Below are 11168 nucleotides of genomic sequence, written 5' to 3' on the forward strand. Positions count from 1 at the left end.
AAGCAGTCTGCTATGTCTGGGATTTGAATAATGGTTGGCCATGTGTGAGTCCTGCACCCCTACCACCATGCCACCTGCCGGCCCCTGTTTCTAGTATTTTTACTCTTTCTTAATGAGCCTTCAACTACTTGTATCTTGTTTTCCCCAAGTTGCATAATGATTGACTGTTTATAAACCAATAAGATAAATAAGGCTGATTCAACATGATGTATATGTTTTTAAATTATTTATTTATTTTATTATTTTTTTAAGTTTGTTATAGGGCATGTGTGCTCACCAGAGAGAGAGAGAGAGAGAGAGAGAGAGAAAGAAAGAAAGGGAGAAATCAAGCCACCAGGTCCAGAACTCAAATTGTGGTCTGTCATGTGGGAGTCCAACACCTTAAATATCACACTACCTGCTGGCCCCAATGTATGAGTTTTTAAAGAGCCATTGAGCAGAACATGTATGAGTTTTTAACATGATAACTTCATCGAGAGCAGACTCTGTCTTTCCTATATTACACTGAATGTGTTGTCCAATGAATGATGGAATATGAAACTTCCAAATCCCATACATAGAGAAATTAAGCCTTAACAGAATAAAATCCATATTAAATTAAAAACTCTATGGAACCAGCAGATGACATAATGGTTATGTTGCTGGACTCCCTCATGGCTGACTGCAGTTCAAGTGCCGGACCCAGTGGCTTGAAACTCACGCTGGGCGCTTGTGTGTGCGTGCCCAAGATCCCAAGAGGAGAATGTTGGAGAAGGAATTGCGGCATGGCTATCCCTGTGGGGGATGATTTCTCGCTTTCTGTCTCTCTGTCATTTTCTGTCTCTCTGGTGAGTGCATGTGCCATGTAGCAAAAATCTCTCTTAAAAAAAAAACAGTGTTGGACAATGATGAAGTTTATATAGATACTGTCCATCTTAGCAGCAGGAGATAGGGTTGATCTTTCTTTGGACAGTTAACATATGATCTGCCTCTCTCTGTTGCTCTGATTTCTCAGCTTTACTTTATCGTGCCTTATAATAAACACTATTTCATCTAGGTGAGAGGAGTTTCTGAGCCTCTGGAGAAGTAAAATGCAGCACTCTCCATAAAGGTTATCCCGGAAAATGACACCCAATTCTCCAGGCAACATTTAACTTCATACGTGATGACCAATTAGTCCTAGTTTTACCCATAGCATCCCAGTCACCCAGAATGAGAAGCCTTCACTTAGGCAATATGGATTTTGACTAACCAAATCTCATTTTTCTCCATGTCCAGGAATATGCAGCTATCTAAAAATAAGAAAATTAATTTAGTCTAAATCAGATTTTACATTTATCTAAATATTTGTTTGAACTCATAAAAAGTTTATTGACATCATTTAAAAGGTGAAGAACTAAAATACATTCCAAATATTGACCAAAATACTGTGGGAAGTAACTTATAGAACTTTCCATCAAAATCTTTGTTATGCACATTGCTATATCTCTCTCCATCAAATCATCTCCCTCCTCCAAGCCACACCTTCTGGTGGTAAATTCATGGACTAATTTGCTCTGCAAAGGGCCAAAACCAAAGATAACTCAAAGTGAGAAATACAGCCAGCTAAAAGCAAGAGAGAAATACACAGACAGACCATTTCTGTTAGAGTCTCAGGCATTCAAGAGGTTCATAATCTTCATACAAATATATAAAATTTTTAGTGACTATATTCATTTGAATTAATTCTCTTCCTCTTTAATTCTTCACATCAAGCCTGCAAAAGAAAAACCAAAGAAGCCATCAGTTTTTCCCCCTCAAGCTTTAGGAATAAGGAATAATTAACATAGAATTGTACATATTTACAATGTACAACGTGATCTTTTGATACATGCATTCCTTGTGGAATTATTAAATAGGGCTAATTACTAATTAGCACATCCAAGTATGTGAAGATACTCAGTTTTTTGTATATGTGGTGAGAATGATTAAGATCTAATTTCTTAGCAATTATCAAGTATACATTATTATTAACTATAGTTACCATGTTGTACAACAGATCTTGTGAATTTATTCCACCTAACAAATTTTGTATCCTTTGACCAACATCTTCCCAGTCCTCCACTCAACCCTCTACCCCTGGCAATCACCATTCTCCTCTCTGCTACTATGGGTTTTAACTTTTTAGATTACACATATGAGTGAGATCATGTGCTATTTGTCTTTCTGTATCTGACTTATTTAACTTGCTATAATGTCCTCCAGGTTCATCAGTAGTTTAGTTCCCATGAGTTTTTTGTTTGTCTGTTTAGTTTTTTGCCTTAGGGCATGTGCACTTGGTAGATAGAGACAGAGACAATGAGAGGAAAAGTGATAAATCACCCCCCTAGGGGGAGGGGAACAGCCACACCACAATCCCTTCTCCTCCATTGCCTCCTGGATCTAGGTAGGGCATGTACACACACATGCCCAGCATGAGTTTCAAGCCACCAGGTCTAGGACTTGAACCATGGTCAGCCATGAGGGAGTCCAATGACATAATGATTACACCATCTTCTGGCCCCTCACAAGTTATTTTAGGGACAGCTGATAAGCATAAATATGATAGATACAAGTCAAAACTGAATATTCCATTTTCACTTAAAAACTATTTCATGAATGTAAACTGAGTAGATGTGACCATCAACTTTGGCTTTCATAATTTAAGTAATTCCAAACTAAATTAGGGTGGCTTCTCTCAGACTAGAGTATAATGCTACTCTCACGATTATGACTTTTAAGACCTTCGGTGCACGAGATAACTTTGCATTTGTGGCTCTAATTATTCACCCCTCTCTCTGCCCATTGTCATGTTACTATAGTTTCCTGTGACTGTGGGTGTGGTACAGTTTCTCATGTCTGCGTTTGGCCACATGACTTATTATACTTTGGCCAACAGAATGAGGCAGAAATAATGTGCCAGTTGTGAGCCTATGCCTCAAGAGGCATTGTATGTTTTTGCTTATGTTCTTGTACCTCTGCCATTGCTGTAACAAGGCTATGCCCAGGAGAGCCTTCTGACAGCAGCAGGAGGATGAGGAACAAACATACAGAGCAGAGCCAACCCAGCTGAAGTGCCTCAACCAGGCCCCGCATAGGGCAGGTCCTCCAGCTGATCTGTAGGTGCATACATCAGTCCAGCCAAGATGAGCTGACCCCATCCTAGATCAGCGGAGACAAAAACGATGACTCAGAATAAGAGATTCTGTTTTAAGCATTGGATTTGGAGGTGGTTTGTTATGCAGCAATAGCTAATCAATATAGTGACCTCTTTTCTTTTCAAAGCTCTTATAACCTAGGGATTCTTGAACATTATTTACACATCTGTTTTCCTTTGTTTTTTTTTTTGGAGAGGTTTTTGCTATAGGGCGCGTGCACTCGCCAGAAAGACAGAGAGAAAGAGATAGAAAGCGAGAAATCACCCCCGGATGGCCACGCCACAATCTCTTCTCCTCCATTCTCCTCTTGGGATCTTGGGCACACACGCACACGCGCCTGGCGTGAATTTAAGTCACCAGGTCTGGGACTCGAACTACGGTCGACTACATGGGAGTTCAGCGACATAGCCATTACGCTAACTGCTGGTCCCGTATTTTCTATTAATTTTTAGTGTCGTTCCTTGCATGTTTTATTTATATGAATGGGCTGAATCTTTTCTATGAAATGAAATGTTGATATTTCTTTTAATTACCAATTGCTGGAGAAAGAAAACTTCCTAGATAAGGGTCCTCTCCCTACTGGGGCAGAAACTATGGTTGGAAACTCTTCACAACTCTTGTTTTTCTCTACTATGAAGGCTCATGAGCCAAATACTTTTGGTCTATCTAGGAGAAGCCATGGGACCCCATTCTGACTAGTAAGCCCTGAGAAGTCTGCAGCAGAGCTCTTTTTAGAAAGCTTTGCTTTCCTGTATATTTCTTTGGAGATTATAAAGTCCACTGTGCCATTAAATATTTATAGAATTGCTGTGATGTAAATAACCTACATCATTGTTAAGATGAAATGCATAGAGGCTTGAAAAACAAAGTGAGGGCCACCCCTCTGGTCCAGTGGCTAAGTGCTGTCTAGAGGAGACTAGATCCCATATGGCAGACCAAGGTTCAAATCCTAGCCCGGGTGGCAACATGTAATTAGATCAAAGTCTCATAGCTGGTAAATGAAAAGGCTAGGATTTTAACTCAGGGGCTCTTTTTGAGTTCTGACTCTGGGCCACTTTCCACTCCACTAAGAGAGAAAGTCTGGATGGCTCTTAAACCAGAGGGCAAGGTAGGAAGGTATTCATGATTGCAAAACTGAAAATACTATGAACACCAGTCTGCAAAGGCTCTTGTATTTCTCTAGCACTTTATTTTATTGCAGTAAGAACATAACACGAGATCTCCCTCTTCACACATCTCTAAGTGTATAGTACATTACTGTTGAGTTGACTATAGGTATGATGTACAACAGCTTATTAAAGAGAGCTACTTCATCTTGCTTGACTGAAACATTACAACTGTTGATTAGTAATTCCCCATTTTCCCTTCCCTCCAGTCCCTGGCAACCACTGTTTTACTCTTTGAGTCTATGCATTTGACTGTTTTAGCTGCCTCATAGAAGTGGAATCACACAGTATTTATCTTTCTGTGACTGAATTATTCTACTTGACATGATGTCCTCAAAGTTGATCCATGATGGGACAGCAGATGACGTGGTGGTTAAGGTACTGGACTCCCACATGGCTGACCACAGTTTGAGTCCCAGACCCAGCAGCTTGAAAATCATGTTGGATGCATGTACATGATTCTCTCTCTCTCTCTCTCTTTCTCTCTCAAGCACTCACACCCTGTAGCAAAAACTAAAAATAAAAGTTGACCCATGTCATCACATATGGCTGAGTTTCCTTCTTTTCAAAGCTGAACAGTATTCCTCTGTGTGGAAAAACAGAGTAATATAGTCTTTATTTTGGTACAAAAAATTTTGAAATTCAGGCAGAATTTTTGTTGTTGTTAAGATTTTTTTGTTATAAGGCAAGTGTGCTCACCAAAGAGGGGAAAGTGAGAAATCACCCCCTCCCCCAGAGATGGTGGGGGGAGATGGTCACAATGTAACCCCTTCCCCTTTATTCTCCTCTTAGGATTTTGGGGCCTGCATGTACAGACATCTAGTATGTTTTTCAAGTTGCCAGATCCAGGACTCAAAACATAATGTCAGCCACTTTGGATCCATTACCTTAACCACCATGCCACCTGCTGGCCCTGAGTTTTTTCGTATACATTTTCCACACATTTTTGAAGATCGTACACATAAAGTCACTTTTTAAGTGGACAGCAGGTGGCGTAGTGGTTAAGAGCGCTGGATTCTCACATGGCCAACTCCAGTTCGAGTCCTGGACCTGGCAGCTTAGCTTCTCACTTTCCCTTTCTGTCTCCCTCTGTCAAATATAATAATAATAATAATAAAAATAACAACAATAAATTGAAATAGACAGTTTTTAAAAATTAATTTATCTATGGGTGGACATTTAAGTTGTTACCTATTCTTTTTAAAAATTGTTGATTTTCAGTCCATGACAATCACTAAAGTGAAGATACCATTTCATTCCCAGTCTGGGTTTCTGGGTAACAGCAATTCTGCAGCCTCCTCCTGGGTACCATGCCAGCCCTGCTTCTGACCATTCTCCCTCATGCACCCTGTACTCTGAGTTCATTAGACCACTTATTGCTTCTGGAAAATGACAAGAGCCTTCAGGCCTCTCCCTCTTTCCTTAATACTTTTGACCAAAATCTTACCTCCTCATGACTCTTCATGTAACACACTGAATTTTGCTTATTTGTTTATATGCACCATCTCACTCCTGTCATGTGTTTCCTACTGTAATTGTTCTGCCACTAAGCTGTGGCCTTCTGAGGGGTATAAAAACAACCTGTTCATTTTTGGGATCATTGCCTATCATTGCACCTGACACACAGCAGGGGCTAGAAGATTGATGAGTTGGAAGAAATAAGAACAGGAAAGGATTAGAGTGGAATTCACAGCCAAACGTGCATTATTCTGTGACAGAAGCAGGAACGAATCAGGGGCCCTAGGAGCATTGATCTGATGTGCTATGGCCCCACGTGCTATTACTTCTGCCCTGGGCCTCAGCCATAGCCCCGCCATGGCCAGGGATGCTCTAATCACTTTACTGCTGTGGTCACTATGCTAGATGACATATGGTCAGTCTTTCTGGCTGAGAGGTCCATAACAAAATGCCCTTGAAGCTGAGACCTCCTATGGGCGTCTCTGAGCATTGTGGAAGGGGTGATGATCCAAAGCAAATTGTCGCTGAGGCATGTTCTGAGTTGTGATTTCTCTCCAACAAGTATCCAGTCTGTGAAGTACCATCTGTGATACAGAAACAGGCACCATTTATATGATAGACTTGACATGGACTCCGATCACTAGATATTTATCCCAGGTTGGTGACGTTATAGCTATCCTGAGAAATAAGAGGTGAGCCATTGCAGTGACACTTGAGTGACTATTTAAAAGCTGTCAGATGTCCCTTGCAAATGGGTTCAGTTTGTAGGCCTATGACTTTGAGACCATTTTGCAAATAAAGAGAAATTTTGATTCAGTTTTCCCAGACCATCACAGCCACTGTGTTATGACCATTTTATTTAGAACAATAAATGCATGGGATTCTCCATGCAGCATTAACCTTGGAGAGACTGTACTCTTCTTTACTCACTGTGCCTGAGAGTCAAAGGAAGCTGGGAAAACACTGGTTGAGCAGTGTGACACTGGCCCAGCACCATCAGTCAATGCTTCATGTCAGGGTGGAGGAACGAGTAATGGTGATTGGGCCAGTGTTGAGCACCTCCTATGAGCCAGGCTCTCTACCAGTGCTTTTACAGTTATCTCATTCAATCTACAAAGTGAGCCTGGTTCTTCCCTGTCGAAGAAGCCAGACAGGAGGCAGCAGAGGAACCCCTGCAGTTGTCTTCCTTCAGATTACTTTATCCCCCCAGTTTCCCGTCCCCTCTCAGATTCTAGCATTCAAGAACCCAGCAAGTTCAGTCACAGAACTCAGCTGATGGAGAAGGTCAGATAAAGTCCTGCATGGAGTGGGCAAAGGCTAGACTCTGGCTTCCGGGGATTCAACGTTCACTCAGAAGGCCCGTGTGATACCAGAATACAAACACTTGAGAATCTAGAGACCTGGGCTCCCTGCTGTGCGTCAGGGCTTGAATTTAGAAATGGGACACAATGGGAAGGGCTCCAGGGCTCAAATTGCCCATCCTGTAAAGCACACTTGTTTGTCGGGGCAATGGAATGCAAGCATGCTGGGTGGCCTCCAGGACTACACTGCTTTGCTACCTAGACAACAGCTGTCAGTTATTCCCCTGTGTCCTGTACTCCCCTAGGGGACATCATGAGGATGATGGGGAAGGTGAGGCTGAAAAGTCTCTATCCAGCTATCCCATACACCTTTTGTATACAAATAAAACATGGAAGCCCAACTGCCAGTTTCCATCTGGGAAAGGCAAACCTTGGCTGGTTCAGGGATGATACACCAAATATCTCCTTTGAGCCGCCTTAAGTCCAGGCGAAGGAGCATGTGATGTTTACGCCTTCCCATGACCCATTTATAGCTATGTTACTCAGAGACACTGTGGCCCCACATATATCATGCAGGAAATGGAGTCCACTCAACACTTGCCTGCATTTGGTCCTCTAACCAGACACCCAGGGGCAGGGCAATGATTATTTCCTCCTATGTGGTGCTAAATCAAAGAGCCATAAACACAGTGACACTCACAGCAGTCAAGAGAAAGGCAGTGCCTCATGTTCTCATCCTATGTATGCAATGACCAACTGTGCACCCAGCACAGACAGGTAAAGCTTCAGAGTTCATTAGAGGGAGCCAGAAGTAGGGCGTGCCCACTTTACTCCACACGACACATTCACACACTGTCTCATGTAATCATTGCTACCATACCCTGAGGAAGGTGGTACAAGCTCCAACTAAGGCTTGTGAGGAGTATCACACACCAAAGGTTGGAGAGATGGAACATGCACATGCTGGAACTGCACCCAGGCAACTCAAAATCCCAACAACTATTTCTTTCTCTGATTTGATGAAGTCAAAGAAAGAAAACTCTTAGTATTCTAATTTGTTGATTTGAAAAGTTTTTTCCTGGGACCAGCAGATGGTGTAATGGTTACATCACTGGACTCCCACGTAGTCGACCATGGTTTGAGTCCCGGACCCAGTGGTTTAAAACTCACACCAGGCATGTGTGTGTGCCCAAGATCTCAAGAGGAGGAGGGATTGCAGTGTGGCTGTCACCTAGGGGAGGGGTGATTTCTCGCTTTCTATCTCTCTGTCTCTCCAGTGAGCACACATGCTCTATAGCAAAAATCTAAAAAAGAAAAAAAAAACTTTTTCCTGAACTGTGAAACAGTCACTAAAATTGACTATTGTACCTCATGAAGCCTTCGATGGCTAAAGTAAAAACTGAAATGTTTCTACCAGTAATTATTGAAAACCAGGAAAGATAAGGGTGGTACAAAAAGCAAGACACATGTTTAGTAAAATTCTGCACCTGAAATCCAAATCAAGGTAGTATGATTTGCAGGACATAAAGAATGTGGGTAACCACCAGGAAAAGGCAAATTATATTCCAGGTCAAATCTTATTAAAATAAATGTAAAGGAATTTTTAAATTCTGTTGCATTGAGAGTTTATTGTGTTACTGGGTTGTCTGAAAAGTCATGACACAGTTTTGCATAGAAAAACAGAAAACGAACTCCGGTCTCGGTGGCTGCTCTGATGCTGCTCTGCAGCTTCAGGGTTGGTTTCTGTGTCCCGACACAGGTGTGAGGGTGAAAAGAGGATCACCGCGATTCTCCTGGACGGGAAGCTGTGGGGCAGATGGCTGTCCCTGTGGTGTGGAACAGAAATGTCTGAATCTCAGGCCGGTGAAGCCTGACCTGGAGGTGTCCAAAGGTGGATCCAGAAGCTCCGTCAAAGGAGAGGTCGAGGCCAAGCTGGCGACTGGATGGCAGATCTCCAGACGGCGGAAACCTGGGTGTCTGTGCTGTAATTCCAGTATCCTATATGTGTCTCCAAGAGCAAAGAAAATGAATACATCTTTGGTGGATCAGTACAAGGGAAGATCCCAGAGAAAGTTAGGTTGTTGGGGGATTTCAGATATCTGATTATAGACCTGTATAGTCCTTCTGGAAGGGTGGAAGATGAAGAGGAGAGGGTATTAGGTGAAACAACACAAGAAAAAAAAAACACAGAGAAATAAAGGAAAAGTCGCACACCGTGCGTTAGCCGGTTTCGCCAGAGGCCTGCCACTGGGGACAGGACAGGAAAGGAGGAGGAAGAGCAGGAAATTAACAAGAGAATAAAGGAGCTTAAAATCCAAAGCAGAAAGTGAGAAGAAGCCAGGCCTTCAGGAGAAGGTTCCACATGACTCCAGTGAACTAGATTTTTAAGGGAAAGAAGATTTTCTACTGACAATTCAGCCTCCAACAAACGAGCTAGCAGCTGAACTTCAAGAATTTGAAAGAAACACAACATTCATCAGATGACAAGAAATCACCACCAGATCACGAGAAATATGAGAAAATGAGAAAATACCTCTCCTCCAAGGGAAAAGAGTAACTCTTCTTCATCCACAAGCAGTTCGGTGAAAATCATGGAAATGTCTGATAAGGAATTCAGATCATTCATAATGTCTAAGCTAACAGAGATGGAAGAGAAGAGAGATAATGAACTGCTAAAGAGAGAGGAGAAAGAAGTTGACAACTTCCAGGAGATGAGGAAATTCCTGCAAGATCTAAAAGTGGAATTACACACTTTACAAAAGACTCAAACGGAACTGCTAGAGATGAAGTCTATAATACAAGAAGTAAAAATCTCCCTGGAAAGTATTAAAAGCAGACTAGATCATTCAGAAAATAGAATCTCAGATGTAGAGGAGAAAATGGCTGGCCTAGAAAAATCCACCATGAAGACTGAGAAAATGGCACAAAAATTTGAGAATAATATATGAGAAGTACTGGATGCCATAAAATGTCCAAATATCAGGATAATTGGCATTCCAGAAGGTGAGGAAACCCATAAGGGCATTGATAATCTATTCCATGAAATCCTGCAAGAAAACTTTCCAAACCTAGAGAGGCATTCAAAGATCCAGTCCCAGGAAATACAACGGACCCCAAATAGAATCAACCCTAGAAGATCTTCTCCAAGACACATTATAGCCAGGTTGACCAAAACTGCAGACAAAGACAAGATACTAAGATTAGCAAGAGAAAAACATCAAGTTACCTACAAAGGACATCCCATCAGGCTAACAGCAGATCTCTCATCAGAAACAATAAAAGCGAGGAGAGAATGGGAAAATATATTCCAAGTGTTAAGAGAGAAGCAGTTTCAGCCAAGAATACTGTATCCGGCAAGATTATCTTTCAGGTGGGAAGAAAAGACAAGAACATTCTCAGATAAACAAAACCTGAAAGAATTTACCAGCACCAGACCAGACCTCCAAGAAGTTCTCAAGGATGTGCTGTATCAGGAAAACTAAACGCAGATACATGGAAATAAGAGTCCAAAAACTGAGAAAGTAGCTAACTTAATCATAGGGACAAGTCTGGAGTTGAATACTATATCCCAGAATTTAATCAGGAAAATTGAACCAGAACAGAAGATAAAAGTATATGAGACTGATAGGTTCATGCACCTACCATTTGAACAGAATCCTAACCTGTTTCCGGGCTTTAAGCAAAGTTCCTTGGCGGTTCTTTGATTTAAGTTAAAACTGGTTTTCTTAGTAGTAACGAGGGAACTCACCTTTGAAAGTAGTCAGGTTATGTAGGAAATTGTGTGATCAATGCAATGTGGGTGGGAAGGGAATGGAGGACAATTTTGGACACTAGAGGTGGTGTGAGAGGAGGGTGGGAAGGGACAGAGGGTCAGAAAGAGTGATTGAGTCACTATGCAGTGTGTACTGGATGGGAGATCGCATTTTGTGTGCTGTGATGATGCTTAGGGAAGGAATGTAAATTGAGTTACAAAAAAAAAAGTTTCAGGAAAAAAAATATATCTACTCAATGACTGCAGTAAGATACGTAGCCCCAGCTAGGTACTACTTTATAGGATGTGTAAAATTAGATTTGTGTTCATGGAAATT

General features: G+C 41.7%; 1 protein-coding gene across 1 annotated transcript in view; it reads right to left on the reverse strand.

The window, feature by feature from the left end:
• Positions 1–1325: 1325 nt before the first annotated feature.
• The window catches only part of SMPX (small muscle protein X-linked), a 65579-nt gene continuing 55736 nt past the window's right edge, over positions 1326–11168 (reverse strand). The window contains exon 5 of the mRNA XM_006146650.3: positions 1326–1735. The gene's annotated coding sequence lies outside the window, so the exon portion shown is untranslated. The remainder of the gene's footprint in view (positions 1736–11168) is intronic.

The sequence above is a fragment of the Tupaia chinensis genome, unplaced genomic scaffold (assembly GCF_000334495.1).
Source record: "Tupaia chinensis unplaced genomic scaffold, TupChi_1.0 Scaffold000184_1, whole genome shotgun sequence".
NCBI lineage: Eukaryota > Metazoa > Chordata > Mammalia > Scandentia > Tupaiidae > Tupaia > Tupaia belangeri.